This window comes from Carettochelys insculpta, chromosome 3 (assembly GCF_033958435.1).
Source record: "Carettochelys insculpta isolate YL-2023 chromosome 3, ASM3395843v1, whole genome shotgun sequence".
In the NCBI taxonomy this organism is placed as follows: domain Eukaryota; kingdom Metazoa; phylum Chordata; order Testudines; family Carettochelyidae; genus Carettochelys; species Carettochelys insculpta.
In genome coordinates this window covers 84,785,063-84,801,897 of record NC_134139.1, presented here as the reverse complement: position 1 = coordinate 84,801,897, position 16,835 = coordinate 84,785,063, and the positions used below count along the sequence as shown (strand labels likewise).

Here is a 16,835-nt window from a genome sequence, read left to right as displayed (position 1 = left end):
AGGTTCCATGAACTTTCCACCCTTGGCTCTACCTCCCTCGGGGGGCACAGTGCAGAGGCCCCCTCCCATCTCTCCTTGAGGCCCCCAGTGATTGTCAGCCCTGCTGAATGGGTGAAAAATTGAACCATTTTCTGCAACAAAAGCCCTAATTCATTCAGATCACACTAAAATATTCAATTTAATTATGCAGGTCCGTTTTAGTTATGTATGTTTTGAACAGCACTGCTCCATTGCCACAGGCATATTGATCTGGAACTTTCTCTTCTTAAAGGATTTAATAAATTGCAATGCAGAAAGGCCTCTAGTTTGTAAAAAAGACATCTCATGGCAGCTGTACCCTGACTGAAGGCTTTATTAGTAGTATATGGTCCTTCAAAACCCTAGTTGGTCTGAAAATATATATCAAAATGCCTACATTTTCAGGTTGATGCATATAAACTCACATTGTGGTCTCATCCACCCACAGAGCCCATTGCCTCAGGAATCATTGCTTAATTAATTCCTGTCATGCTTCATCATATTCAGAGACAGCTTTGACAAGAATCAATAGAGAAGTTTGTTCATTTAACTTGGCTGACTCCCTTAACTCATTCCAATTTATCATTTTGAATGAACATGCTTTATTAACAGGTTAATTCCCTGAGCAAGTACCATACATATTTGTAGGGAGAAAATTTAGAATTGGTAGATAAACTGTAAGAGCTAATACATTACAATAAATATAATTAGCAGTATCTAGCAATCCAGTGTCATCAATCATATCAATTCTAGCTTTCATACTATTCTTAATGTTGGGGGTGGGAAAGGAAAAAAAATAAGAATCTGAACTCTATCACTGCAACTGGATAGAATGAGTTAATTTCTAGAGGGATCTTGCACCAAGTGTGAGTGAAGAAAGAAGACAAATAACATCCATACTGATATTTGGAGACAGAGTGTTGCCTGGATCCTAGGCAACTACTTGCTTGAATTTCCTGAAAAAAATCTTAAAAGATATTCTCTGAGGTGGAAAAACCAGTAAAAACACAACAGATGAGTACCCGGTGAACCAAACTGCTTGAGAAAGCTTGACCATTATACACCAATGAAAACAGCAATGAAGGATGAAAAGAAAGAACATCAGACCCAAAATAAATGTGAAACATACTTCAGTCTGAGATGGTATGAATTCTAAGGCTTGGTGCGAACATTTTTTAAATGATTGGCATGGACGCCAGACAGAAGAAGCACAAACAGTAGCCAGAAAGAGAGTAGTGCAGTCTCTGAAAATGTCAAGTTTCAGACTAAAAGGAGTATAGCCTTTAATGTCAGTGATTTATTCTCACAACGTCCATTAACATTTTAAAGGCATGACTGTATGCTCTTTACTTCCCATGCAACAAGAATGACAAAACTGTATCTCAAAATTGGCTGTATTCTCTCTGCAAAATAGAAGATTATGAGCTAAATACAAGAAGCTTCAAACTACAGGATCAGCAAAAGAAGGCTTTTTTTTACTCCAACAGACTCACCGGTCAGCAATAGGATGGACATAGTGCTAATAAAACAAATCAATCGTTAAACATATATCTGAACTGCAAGCTGATGGTTTGCATTCTAGTTCTGTAGTCTCTGGCTGTTTCCACACTCAAGTTTATAAATCATAGAATACTGGAACTGGAAAGGACCTCAAGAGGTCCTCAAGTCTAGCCCCCTGCTCTCATGGCAGAACCAAGCACCACATAGAGTCTCTAGACCATCCCTGATTTTAACAGAGGGAGTCCAACTATGCAGCTTGTAGCCTACTCTTAAAAATAAGTGGGACATCTTTTGCAATCCAAGGTTGTGCCAGATAGCATGATGCTTACATGAACAGGGTTATAAAGTGTAGGTCTGGATAAAGCCTGAATGTTTAAACCTGTTTGTGGTTTAACAGGTCATAGAATCATAGAACACTAGGACTGGAAGGGACCTCAAAAGGCCATCGAGTCCAGCCCCCTGCCCCAATGGCAGGACTATCTAAACCATCCCTGATAGACATCTATCTAACCTGTTCTTAAATATCTCCAGCGATAGAGATTCCACAACCTCCCTTGGCAATTTATTCCACTGTTTGACCGCCCTGACAGTTAGGAACTTTTTCCTAATGTCCAATCTAAACCTCCCTTGCGGCAGTTTAAGCCCATTGCCTCTTGTTCTATCCTCAGAGACCAAGAAGAACAAGTTCTCTCCTTCCTCCTTATGACTCCCTTCTATATACCTGAAAACCGTTACCATGTCTCCCCTCAATCTTCTCTTTTCCAAACTAAACAAGCCCAATTCTTTCAACCTTTTTTCATAGGTCACATTCTCCAGACCTTTAATCATCCTTGTTGCTCTTTTCTGGACCCTCTCTAGTTTCTCCACATCTTTTTTGAACTTTGGTGCCCAGAACTGGACACAACACTCCAGCTGAGGCCTAACCAGCACAGAGTAGAGCGGAAAAATAACTTCTCATGTCTTGTTCACAACACACCTGTTAATGCATCCCATATCATGTTTGCTTTTTTTGCAACAGCCTCACACTGTTGACTCATATTTAGCTTGTGGTCCACTATAATCCTGAGATCCCTTTCTGCTGTAGTCATTCCTAGACAGTCTCTCCCCATTCTGTGTGTGTGAAACTGACTCTTCCTTCCCAAGTGGAGCACTTTGCATTTGTCCTTATAAACTTCATCCTGTTTACCTCAGACCATTTCTCCAATTTATCCAGATCATTTTGAATTATGACCCTATCCTCCAAACCAGTTGCAACCCCTCCCAACTTGGTATCATCTGCAAACTTAATAAGTGGACTTTCTATGCCAATACCTAAATCATTGATGAAGACATTGAACAGAACCAGTCCTAACACAGACCCCTGTGGAACCCCACTTGTTCTACTTTTCCAGCAGGATTGAGAACCATTAAGAACTACTCTCTGGGTACAGTTATCCAGCCAGTTATGCACCCATCTTATAGTAGCCTCATCTAAATTGTATTTGCCTCGTTTTTTGATAAGAATATCATGAGAGACCATATTAAATGCTTTACTAAAGTCTAGGTATACCACATCTACCGCTTCTATCCACAAGGCTCGTTATCCTATCAAAGAAAGCTATCAGATTAGTTTGACAAGATTTATTCTTTACAAACCCATGCTGGCTGTTTCCTATTACCTTATCACCTTTCAAGTGCTTGCAGATGATTTCTTTAATTACCTGCTCCATTATCTTTCCTGGCACTGAAGTTAAGCTGACTGACCTGTAGTTTCCTGGGTTATTCTTATTCCCCTTTTTATAGATGGGCACTATATTTGCCCTTTTCCAGTCTTCTGGAATCTCTCCTGTCTCCCACAATTTTCCAAAGATGATAGCTAAAGTCTCAGCTACCTCCTCTTTCAGCTCCTTGAGTATTCTAGGATGCATTCCATCAGGCCATAGTGACTTGCAGACATCTAATTTTCCTTAGTGATTTTTAACTTGTTCTTTTTTTATTTCAACTTCCAATCCTACCCCTTTCCCACTAGCATTCACTATGTTGGGAATTCCTTCATCAGACTTCTCAGTGAAGACCGAAACAAAGAAGTCATTAAGCATCTCTGCCATTTCCCAGTTCCCTGTTACTGTTTCTCCCTCCTCACTGAGCAATGGCCCTACACTCTCCCTGGTCTTCCTCTTGTTTCTAATATATTTATAAAAAGCCTTCTTGTTTCCCTTTATGCCTGTAGCTAGTTTGAGCTCATTTTGTGCCTTAGCCTTTCTAATCTTTCTCCTGCATTCTTGTATTGTTTGCCTATATTCATCCTTTGTAATTTTTCCTTGTTTCCATTTTTTATACAATTCCTTTTTTATTTTGAGATCGTGCAAGATCTCCTGGTTAAGCCAAGGCGATCTTTTTCCATATTTTCTATCTTTCCTACACAGCAGGATAGCTTGCTTTTGGGCCCTTAATAATATCCATTTGAAAAACTGCCAACTCTCCTCAGCTGTTTTTCCCCTCAGTTTTGCTTCCCATGGGACCTTACCTACCAGCTCTCTGAGTTTACCAAAATCTGCCCTCCTGAAATCCATTATCTCTATTTTGCTGTTTTCTGTTCTACCCTTCCTTAGGATTGTGAACTCTATGATTTCATGATCCCTTTCACCCAAGCTGCCTTCCACTTTCAAGTTCTCTACCAATTCCTCCCTATTTGTTAAAATCAAATCTAAAACAGCTTCTCCCCGGTAGCTTTTTCAACTTTTTGGAATAAAAAATTGTCTCCAATGCAATCCAAGAACTTACTGGAAAGTCTGTGCCCCGCTGTATTAGTTTCCCAACATATATCTGGATAGTTGGTGTCCCCCATCACCACCAAATCTGGGGCCCTGCTTGACTTTGTTAGTTGTTTAAAAAAGCCTCATCCACCTCTTCCACCTGGCTAGGCGGCCTGTAGTAGATGCCTAGCAGGATATCACCCTTGTTTTTTACCCCTCTTAGTCTAACCCAGAGACTCTCAACACATCCATCTCCTACGTGCATCTCCACCTCAGTCCAAGTGTGTACATTTTTAATATATAAGGCAACACCTCCCCCCTTTCTTCCCTGTCTATCCTTCCTAAGCAGGCTGTACCCTTCAATATCAACATTCCAATCATGTGTATTATCCCACCAAGTTTCTGTGATGCTAACGATGTCATAGTTATAGTTATTTATTAGCACTTCCATTTCTTCCTGCTTATTACCCATACTTCTTGCATTTGTATATAGGCATCTAAGATATTGATTTGATCTTGCCTCCCTGTTTTGCCCTGACCCTCTTTTTACTCTGACATAGTTGCCCATGCTGCCTCCCATTTGTGACCCATCACCCGGGTTTCCATGTTCTCCACCTACCTGTGGGCTTTGCTCCCCTGCCCCCGTCAAACCTACTTTAAAGTCCTCCTCACTAGGTTAGCCAGTCTGTGTCATTTACTGCCAGTAGCCTGGATCACCATCCCCTCTTTTGAAACAGCAGCAGGAGGCACATGAGAGAAAGAAGGGAGAAGATGATGGGGGAGAACGGTTTACTAGGATTACTTCATGAGATGGGAACGGTCTCCTTCCTTCCCTTGCACTTCTCCTTCTTGACATAGTAAAGTATTTCTTCTGACTCCAAAGAAGATAGAAGCCCTCTGCCGCTTCACTAACTCACACTCCTTAGTCGAACATAGCACGGATTTGTTGTCTAGCTGAACATACTGCAAGACATAGGATTTTTTCCAGGCCTTCCAGGACAGGGTTGTTTGATTCAAGTATATGTTGGACTCATGACTTAGGAAACTTTTTTGAGCACTGACACTAACATTAAGGTTACTAGAGATTTCCCCATTATAGGACCCTGGTTTTGGCTGACTAGATTTTTCCCAATCACCATACAGGAGGAGGAGCCAGAAATATTACCTAGGAAAGAGTCTGGGATGAAGAGAGCTATGGGCAAGACAGGAAGTTGCAGGAACGCCTTGAAGGGGTTGAGACATCCCTAGTCAAGATTGTGAGTAACAGAAATAAAAATCAGTAACCACAATATAACACTTCTCTCCATCTCCTGTGCTATCTAAGTCTCATAGTTCCTCTGTGGTCATAAAATATGCATGAACCCCATTAGCTCCATGCCCCATTCCACTTCTGAAGAGGGTTCATGTACAGGATAATAACCTAGTACTGTTACCATTTACTCGGTCAGCTCAAGCAGTTGGCATGCTGGATCTGAAGGTTCCTATCCTGATAATGGTCCATGTGGGTATCAATATGCCACCACACAAAAGAGTTTGTTTTTTTAGTTTATTAAACACACACACACACACACACACACACAGGAAGTGAGGTACAAAAAGCTATGTTAAAAGAAATTAAGGTCACACAAAGTCAAGCACTCAGAAGTTAGGAACTATCTGAATAAAAGATGCCTACATAATATTAATCTGGACCCCATGTGCATATGCATCATGAAAATAGTCTTTAATTACATGATTATTATGTTCATGAAAATAAAGTACAACTAAACACTCCTTTATTCCTTGGACTTCAGACCACCACTATGCACCAACAAAACCAAAAAAAAAGCAAAACAAAGACTGCTCCCAAAACCAGAGTCTGCAATAGGGTATAAAATGCTGGGTTTTTATTTTTTTGTAAGAGAGTGCTGGTATAAAAAGCACATCTTGCTGGGCTTGATTAATGCACTACAGTGTCTTTCAAAATCTACCTCTTTTTATGGTCACCCCGACAGCAGCATCTTCGGCTTTACCCTCTCACTAGACACTTGCATCCAGGCTGTATCTAAATCTTGCAGATTCTTTCTGATAACATTTCTAAGGCTGTGTCTACACTATGAGATAAATTGAAATTTCAAGGCTTTCACTCAGTATTAATATGTGACTGTCTTCACACGTAATACTGTTAACTTGATTTATTGAGGTGCAATGCTGAACACAGAATATCAATATTACGGGATCGGTATTTCTAACTTAAAATTTCAACTCGAGGCTAGTGTGGAAGCACCATGTCCTTAATTCAAATTTGTTAGCCCACAGAAGTGTCCCATATGTATCCCACAAAGCTACACGGTGACCCTCCAAGTACGGCCACTTTGTTGTGCACTACCTATTGCAGTTTTGGAAGCCTATTGCCTCTGCTTCAGAATTCCAGACAGACAGGAAAGCCTCCTGCCTTGATTCACACGTGTTGTGCAAAATAGCACATGCTGTAATAACGGTGGGCATGTTAGCTTCAGAAACATCCAAATGGGTCAAGAAACATCTGAACCTCAGTTTCAAATGCCTGTGATCAACATTTTCCTTGCTGGGGTCCAAGGCTCCTGTGTTGGGTTTCATCAGGCAGGGAAGCAAAGGGTAAGCAGGGACACCCAATATAACAATGGGCATCTCCACATCACCAGCCTTGATTTTTTGATCAGGGAAAAATGTCCCACCCAGGATCTTTTGGTACAGTCCCAAATTTTGGAATATGAACACGTTGTGAACAGTCTCTGACCAGCCAACATTGATGTCGGTAAAACGACCTTTATATCTACCAATCCCTTCATGACCATTGAGAAGTACCCCTTTTGATTAATATACTTGGAGGCCAGGTGGGATGGGGCCATGATGGGGATGTGTGTGCCATCTATTGCCCCACCGCAGTTAGGAAGCTCCTGGGCAGCAAAGCCATCCGCTATTGCCGGTACATCTCCCAGGGTCACAGTCTTCCTGAGAAGACACCGAGCGATTGTATGGGCCACTTCCATCACCACGGACCCAACTGTAGATCTGCCTACCATGAACTGATTTGCCAGTGACCGGTAACTGCTGGGGGTTGCAAAGTCCACAGTGCAATTGCCACTCGCTTCTGTACCATTACAGGCGGCCTCATTTTGCTGTTGCTGTGCTATAGGGCGGTGTCACATCATTACAAAATTCCACAAGAGTGGACTTCCACATGCAGAAGTTCTCCACCCACTGCTGGTCATCCCAGGCCTCCAGAACGATGTGATCCCACCAGTGCGAGCTGGTCTCTTGAGTCCAAAACTGCCGCTTTTCTGTCAGCAATGCAGCCATGGCAGCCACCAGCTCTGAGTTCTTGGACTACAGTTGGCACAATTGCTGTTCCAAACCACCCTCCTTGTCATCGTCAACATCAACAGCAGCACCATCACCACCAGTAGGATAGTCAAGCGTCATTGAGCTTTGGAACTGAAGGACAAATTGTGCGGCAGATGCTGTGACTGCTGAAAGGATCTGTGCTAAGAGCTGGAGTGTTCATGGATCCATGCTTGCACTGGAATGCTGCAGCAGGTGCAACCTCCAGTTCTTTACTGTGTGGTTAGTGATACAGTGAATTCTGGGATAGTGCTTGGAATTCTGGGATTCCAACATGAAACACCCCCAAGCAATCGGAGCTAAGGAACTGTGGGATAGATGCCCACAATGCAGTGCTCATGCTGTCGAACTTGCACGGGACAATGGGGATGCAGAGATTCGACATGGAGAAAAGGTGGATCAAATTTCAAGAAGCTTTTTGGACACTTTATTCAAATTCATAATAGCAAGATTAAGTAGTCAAATGTATTACATATTGATTGTATCTCATTGCGTAGACGTGGCCTGAGATATGGCCTTTCCTCTTCATCCATAACAATTAGAACTCTCACACAGGCTCTCACCTCACCTCTTACCTACTGCAACATCCATGCATTTGAGACATTTTCCTAATGTGTCACACTGACATTCTCTTTGCATTCTTCCACTCTGGGCCACAGATTGTGGGAGGAGCGCAAAGGAGTGAATTAGTCCCAGACCCTAGCGATTTAACATGAGCCAAGACTCCATGCCCCGATGCCCCTACTGCAGCAGCAGAGCACAGTGCAGTCCATGTGGCGCTTAGGGTGGCTGTCCTTAGCTCCACATCTTCCTCCCAAAGCCCTGCCTCTTTTGGGGGGCTTAGAGCTGAACCCACTCCCCCCGTATTGCCCAGAGCCTGGCAAAGACTGTTGCCCACCCAACCTCCACTAGCTCCCAGTTATCAGACAGAATAATACTTTATGTAACCAAACATCTTAGACCTCTACTGCCTTGAGCAAGGCTTCCTCACTGGAGGCAAAGAATCTGCTCATTCCCAAATATCCCACATATGTGGTTCAGAAGAATAGATAATCACTTGCTGGACATATAGAATTTGCTTTACTTGGTCAGAGCATTGGTCCATCTGGCCTCAAGGCCTGACCATATCTGATGCTTCAAAGGATGGCAAACAACGTATTGTGAACTTGGACTCATGGGAAATGCTGTGTGTAGAAGTGAAAGATCTCACTCTCCACCAGCTATTGCTTTACACAGTGAAGCCTGAGTCATTATCTACACTTGCACAGCTGCAAAAGTAATAATGATCCTAACTTTACCAAATGCTTTGGAATGCAGCTACCAGAGTTGCCTTGACAGCTGCCTGAGATACTGTGTTACATGTGAACCTATGTTTTTTTTTTTTAAAGTATTAAAAAGTATTGTCTTTTATTGGATCTAAATATGCTGCCCTTTACTTCTATTCTGTGTGTCGTCCTACCCGTATTTTCGGAGAAGTTGAAAATAAGGGGTCATATGTTTTCATTAAACCCACCATAATAGCATTACTGAGGAGGTATACATACAGGGAATGTGTGGGAGAGAGACAGAGTACCTCCTGAACTAAACGCAGAGGAAGAGCTACGCTCTTCTGTCTAGGGCTTAGATAAGCCGCATTCTCTCTGCTCCAGTTTCAGTCTATATTAAACACCAGAAATACCTCAGTGATGATTCCTGTGTCTCTCCTCCTTTTCAAGCTAAAGCAGCCTAATTTTCAACCTGTACTCTTTGAACATTTGCAGCACTCTCTAAACGGGTAGCATGGAGCAGTTTCCTGTGCTCAGAAAAGCCTTTGGACTGACTGATAGACTGATTCAAACCACTTCCCTCTCTCATCATACAAGTCCTGTTCAAGGCAACAGCACCTATGAAAACACCTGTCTTATCTGCCCATTTACATGAACCTGAAGCTAACATTTGCCTTCATGCCACACACAGAATCACAGAGGTGGAAGGACTCTTGAGAGGTCATCAAGTCCAGCCCCCTGAACTCATGGCAGGATCAAGCACCATCCAGACCACTCCTGGCCGGTGTTTGTTTAACCTGTTTTTAAAAAATCTCTAATGATGGAGATTCCACACGCTCCCCAGGCAATTTATTCCACTTTATTATTTATTCCAATTTAACCACTCAGACAGGAAGTTCTTCTTAATGTCCAACCTAAATCTCCTTTGCAGCAATTTAAGCCCATTGCTTCTTGTGCTTTCAGGAGTAATGGAGGATAATTTTCTTCTTCTTCGTAAGAACAAACATTTAGGTTCTTGAAAGCTGTTATGTGCCCTCCCCTTTTTTTCTTTTCCAGACTAAACAAACCAGATTCTTTCAATCTTCCCTCATAGGTCATGTTCTTAGAACTTTTATTGTTTTATTGTTTTTGTTTCTCAACCCTTTCCCATTTGTCCACGTCTTTTCTGAAATGTGGCTCCTAGAACTGGACACAGTACTTCAGTTAAGGCCTAACCAACAAAGGGTAGAGTGGAAGAATTAGTTGCGTCTTGCTTGCAACACTCCTGTTAATACATTCCTGAATGCGGGTTGCTTCTTTTGCAACTGTGTCACACTGTTGACTCATATCTAGTCTTTGACCACTTTCTACAGTACTCCTTCCTAGACAGTCATTTCCCATTTTGTATGTATGAAACTGATTGTTCCTTCCTAACCAGAGTACTTTGCATTTGTTCTTGTTGAATTTCATCCAGTTTACATTAGACCATTTCTCTAGTTTGTTCATTTCATACTGAATTATAATCCAGTCCATCAAAGCACATGCACACCCTCACAGCTTGGTATCATCACCCACTTGGTGAAAATCGAAACTAAGTAACTCCTCAAGATGTACTGAAGGGATGATATACCTCTACATACGACTGCAGTTTGACCATAATAGTGTTACTGACATTAAGACAGCTAGTACCGAGATAAGTCATCTGAGAATGGAGTCTGGATGTGCTAGGTTTATGGGGTGGTGGGGAGAAGGGAACCATACACAGAGTCCCTGAGCTGAAGCTTTACAGACTAAATACACAAGGAAGATTAAGGCAGTATTACCAACTCCATATTAGGAACTTTAGTAACCAAGATCAAGGGACTCACCCAAGCTATTATAATAAATAAGGGACAAAATCAATATCAAAGCTGGAATTTCTGAGTCCCATCCCAGTGACTTAATCATAAAAGATTGGCCTTCCTCTCTAAATATATGGCGCCTCAATGAAGATAAGTAGCTTTGTGAAAAATCATTTGTTTGGTGCACTTAAGCTTCTACGGTACTGCAATCAATTATATTTAGAACATTTATGAATGCACAGAGCCTCCTTGGAGGAGAGAAACAAATCCATTCCTTGCCAAAGATTAGCCGCTGTTTTGGTGATGTCCTATCTACTTTAACTATGCCTGACTAGGAGCATCAACTTGTCCTTTTGTCTTTGAGAAGCTGGTTTATCCAAACTTGTTTGGTAAACAAGTTTCAGACCAAATTTAAGCTTATGGTAATAACTTCATGCATACAGCAACGAAGGGTCCTGTGGCACGTTATAGACTAACAGAAAAGTTTTGAGCATGAGCTTTCGTGAGCACAGACTCACTTCATCAGATGCTGGTCTTGGAAGTCTGCAGGGCCAGGTATAAATAAGCCAGAGCAAGGCTGGGGAGCTAACCTTGTTATCCCCAGCCTTGCTCTGGCTTATTTATACCTGGCCCTGCAGACTTCCAAGACCAGCATCTGATGAAGTGAGTCTGTGCTCACGAAAGCTCATGCTCAAAACTTTTCTGTTAGTCTGTAAGGTGCCAAAGGACCCTTCGTTGCTGTTACAGATCCATACTAACATGGCTACCCCTCTGATACTTGACTTCACTACACACATTTCACCATATTACTGAGCAGGTGGGATATTAGATTTCAAGTGATATCTCACGAGGCATATTTTGTTCAAGGTTATTACATTGGTGTGTAAGAATATAGAGACTCAGTCCCAGGGAAATAGGAAGACTAGCTGGCTATGTCTACATGAGAAGCCTCTGTCGACAGAAGCCACTGTCGGAAGGGATTTCCTGGCAGAACTTCTGTTGATAGGTTGCATCTACACATAAAAAGAGATTGAAAGAGCAATCTGCTCTGTCGACAGAGAGCAGCCATATTGCCCGGCTGCTCTCTCAACAGAATAGCTGACCAGAAGCTCTGCAAATAGGGCTGCCTGGTGAACCAGAACCCCTGTCTAGAGCTGGGGAGCACCTACATAGCTGTTTTGTCAACAGAACACTGTTGTGAGTGAGGCATTATACCTGAACAGGGAGGGGTATAATGCCGCCGACGGATATGCTGGATTTTGTCAAACTGTCGACAAAGTGCATTTTGCATGTAGACTCTCCGTGGTTTTTCATAACAAAAGCCATTTTGTCTAGAAAAGCCTCTTGTGTAGACACAGCCTCTGATTTTAAGAGATAAAATGAGGAGGGCTATGCCATCTTAAAGACTAACACATTTATTTGGGCATCAACTTTCATGGCGCAGAGCACACTTTATCAGCTGCATGAAGTGGAAACTTCAGTTTGGGCAGGATATATAAACATGCAACAATGAGGGTGTTACACTACTATGCAGAGGACCAGTACTAATGAGGCTAATTCATTCAGGACGGATGTGGCCCATTCCCACCCGTTGATAAAGTGAGAATAAGAAAGTGGGCAGGGGCTTAGAATAGCCTTTTATTTTTGCCTAATTCAAACCACTTCCCCCTCTCATCCTACATGTCCTGTTCAAGGAGACATCATCTGTGAATGCACCTGTCTCATCAGCCCATTTACACGAACCTGCAGCTAACACACTCCTTCATACCACACACGGAATCATAGAACTGGAAAGACTCTTGAGAGGTCATCAGGTCCAGTCCCCTGCAGTCATGGCAGGATCAAGCACCATCTAGACCACAAGCCCCATCCTTTTTCCTTAGATTGTTAGTTGTGTTGCTTATTTTCTGCCAAAGACACTTAACAGCTCTGAAATGAACTGAAATCTCCATTTCATTATGTGCGCTTGGAGATATCACAAACTTAACAAGTTTTAGCCATTACCAATCTGGGCCTTGTTTTGGAGGGCGAAGTCTCTGTTTTGTGTTAACAAATTCCAAGAAGCATCATTTCTACACAGTGAGCCAGCCCCTCCCAAGCTCCATTCAGACCCAGTCTGATGGTGTCAAGTTTGCTTATCACTTCCAAGTTTGTATATTCACACTGCAGTCTGTTTAAAAATAAACCAGTCAACTATGGCAATTTCCAAGTCTGTTACTGAGTTTCCATAGAGCTTGAAGTGTTCCCCGACTGGTTTTTGAATGTTACTTTTCTTGATGTCTGATTTGTGTCTTTTTATTCTTTTGCACATAGACAGTACAGTTTGTTCAGTGTATGTGGCCAGAGGGACATTGCTGGCACACGATGGCATATGTCATATTAGTAAATGTGCAGGTGACTGAGCCCCTGATGGCGTGGCTGATGTGGTTTGGTCCTGCGATGATGTTGCTGGAGTAGATATGACTTCAGAGCTGGCAACAGGGTTTGTTTCAGGGACTGGTTCCTCGGTTGGTGCTTCTGTGGTGTGTAGTTGCTGGTGAGTGTTGCTTCAGGTTGGATGGCTGTTTGTAAGCAAGGACTGGCCTGTCTCCAAAGGCCTGTGAGAATGAGGGTTCATCATCTAGGGTAAGTTGTTCATCCTCAATGTGCTGGAGTGGTTTTTGCTGGGGACTACTGGGGACTGGAGGTAATGGCCAATGGCATTCTGTTACTTTCTTTGTTGGGACTGTCCTATAGTAGGTGACTTCTGGCTACCTGCCTGGCTCTGTCGGCTTGTTCCTTCACTTCCCCAATGGGCACTGTAGTTTTAAGAATGCTTGAGCGAGACCCTGTAGGTGTTTGTGTCTGTCTCAGGGATTGGAGCAAATGCGGTTGTATTGTAGGGCTTGGCTGTAGACAGTGGATCGGGGGATGTGTTCTGCATGAAAGTTGGATGCATGTGAATAAGTATAGTGGTCAGTAAGAGAGCTCCTCAGCTTCCCAATCTCTCTGGAAACTCAGTAACGAACTTCATGTATCTGACAAAGTGGGCTCTAGCCCACAAATCTTATGCCCAGATAAATTTGCCACAGGACTCTTCATTGCTTTTTGCTGAACCAGACTAACACAGCTACTCCTCAAACTTGTCACCATGCAAGGCACTGATTTTAAGAGGGTAGAGTTCAAGCTAGCAGTCATGACCAGCCCCTAAAAGAACAAAGCCCTGCTTTACAGGCATCTGCTACGATTCCCTCCTGCCTCTCTTTAAAAGTAGCTTTTTTCATCGGCGTAACAGAAGACCAGCTAAAGGACTGCAATGGAATAGCCCCATACCTTTCAACCAGACTTCTCCTTGAAACAAAAGCTAGATGCGTAATATCACTGAACTAAATTTACATACTTCTCTTTTGGGAAGAAAAGCATTTTTGATTTATTGTCAAATGGACAAAGCCCTTATGATACCTGTTTGACTTATTCAGTAAGGAAAATCTTTCTTGTGAAATATCCATCTCATACATTTTTGCCACCTTGAAACATTTTGCACCATTAGAGACATATTTATAGCTACTTCTAAATGAACCATAACAAAAGATTCTATTTTCTGTTTTCTCCTGAAAGATTTTTATGTCTCTACTCTCTGAAATAAAATATATTGTTCTCATGCTTGCCTTACTATTACTTAATCTATCAAGTCATCCTGGGTGGTTAATGTTCTGCAAATCCATAGCTCTGTGAGATGTCAAATGAAGTAAAATAACCGGAAGCAGTAGGTTTTTTGTTGTTGCTGTTTGTGTTTTGTTTTGATCTTGCACTCTTCAATAACAAATTAGGAAGAGAGGAATTTGTGGAGGTTATGGAAACTAATAAGATACACATACAAGAAGGGATCAAAGGAAGAAATGAAAAATCTATCGCTCTAGACACAGAACTATGGTGTCAGGAAAGGTTCTTGAGAAATACAGATGGAGAACAATGTAATGTATTTATTGCAGATGCTTATGGATTGGTTGGATGGGGAGGTAATAGATTTATTTCTGCAGCAGCTTTGGGTGAGTCTTTTAGGTTGTTTAGTAGACACAGTTGGCTTTATCTGTTTATGGGCTGTATTTAACTTGTAGACAGGTTCAGGACTGGCACAGAGGGTCAGTTTACGTGAAGCTCTCTGGCTAGATAGCCATTGTCAGACACCTCACACACCCAACACACCCTGCAGTCCCAACTTCTGTCTTCTGTCAGGAAGCAAGGGGAAAACATGCCAACACTACACATTGCTAATCCCTGTGGTCTCCACTACTTTGTTTCAACCTGACTGGAGAAATCTATAGGAGACCACAGAGACAAGAATATGAGGCATGGGGGATGCTCAACATCTCCTCCATCATCACCCTCCATTTCCTGTGAGTATGCCTAAAACCCTCCGACCTCATGGATGCCTGAATCTTTCAGGATCACGGGAAGACAGGTCTAAACACCCTATTGGTTTGTTGAACATTCTTTATGCAGAATTAATGATTGAGGTTCCTGGATCAAACTCCCATTTGGAGCTCATGTTGGTGTATTTACAGTCTGGGGGCAAAACACGTCTTTGCCAAACACAGTGTCTGTGAAATACACGGTCAGATCTCCCCCCCCCCAAGATAATCAAAGGTTTTTTTCTTTTGAAAATTATGGTTTTCATCTGACTTGGAATGTTGCAACCTGACATCTTATGTCACCCTGGTTAAGTAGGTATTACTGTACCCATTGCACAGAGGAGAACACTGAGACAAAGTTTGAGGATCAGTATGTGACCGTGAGCTACAAACCTGAACTCAGGGTAGCTCTGAGGCATTCCACCTCCTCCATACAGCATCCCTCCGATGTCTTTTAACAGTGCTACATTTATTATATTATTTCAAACAATGAAGATGGACCCGGGAACTCCAAGGGATGTCAGAACAACACAGGCACAATGATGCTGCTTAACAGGAAGAAGTATGTGTTGCTTTTGGTGTGGAGAGAGGTGAGGAAGGGAACTAACAAAGCTGAGGACAGCTGACCTCCTTTCAGGCTAAGTCTGCTCAAGGAATCTATTTGGGCATCTGACTGCACATGCTACAGCAAGGATGGCCTTTGCTCCCTTTCCCCTGTTTGTTAACCACACAGGGCTGACCAGTCTGGCTGGCAGGGTTGCTTACTCAGCATCTCCAGTGAATATTTCAAGATGGGTTATTATCAGGAAGATCACAGCAGGGTCAGGAATAAAATCTGTATCTGGGACCTAGTTCTGTGTCTTAATCACAAACCCCACCCTTTTTTCTTTAAATTGTGCCAGGTATGATGATTGTGTTCCATCAAAGACATTTGGCACCTCTGAAATGCGCTGAAATCCCCATTTCATTACACTAAGAATACATCTATACTTACTGAAACATCAGGCTCAATCTTCCAGGGTTCAGTTTAGTGCACCTAGTGGGAATGCGTTAAATCAAACCATAAGGGCTCAGTCAACCCTGGTACTCCTCATTCTTCTAAGTATTTCTCTGGTAGACCTCCCTCTGTCAGGCTGGCCTGGTAAATCAATATTAGATACATCAATTCCAGCTACACAATGCTCTAACAGTGTAGGCATCCCATGTCAGATATAAATTCAATTTTCGTAGTGCACTAACTGTAGGTATAATTATCAGAAAAATATTAAATATTTAATCTTCCAAGTAAATATCTCCTTAAATAGTAACACCCCAAAGTGAATTACTAAATCACCATTAAAACAGGATATATATGACTTTAGTACAAATATCTGAGACTGGGATCCTAGTCTTCAGTTTTGGCAAGTGATGTTATTGTGCCACGAGAGAGCTGCCATCAACAGGAAGCCCATTTTTATTTCTAGTATTAAATTTCACATTAGGTTTACGTATCTAAAGACCTTCACTTCCCTCCACAAAATCTACACAGAACAAAATGAGTGCTGCTTTCATTGGCCACTGCAGAAGTGTTGCCCATGTATTTCAGAAAAGAAAAACTTTCCCGATACTCACAAAAGCATCCTTTGGCTATAAAGAACCTTGAAGAAGTGGCTTAAATGAAGAAGTCATCTCAAAGATTATAAGGCCTAAACCAAATTTCATAAGCTACAAGAATTCTCCACTAACTGTGACTGACTAATCTGA

The 16,835-nt window shown here is 42.2% G+C and overlaps 1 long non-coding RNA gene across 4 annotated transcripts in view; it reads right to left on the bottom strand.

The window, feature by feature from the left end:
• LOC142011206 (uncharacterized) overlaps positions 1-16,835 on the bottom strand; it is a 261,545-nt gene that overhangs the window by 119,379 nt on the left and 125,331 nt on the right. The window lies entirely within an intron of this gene.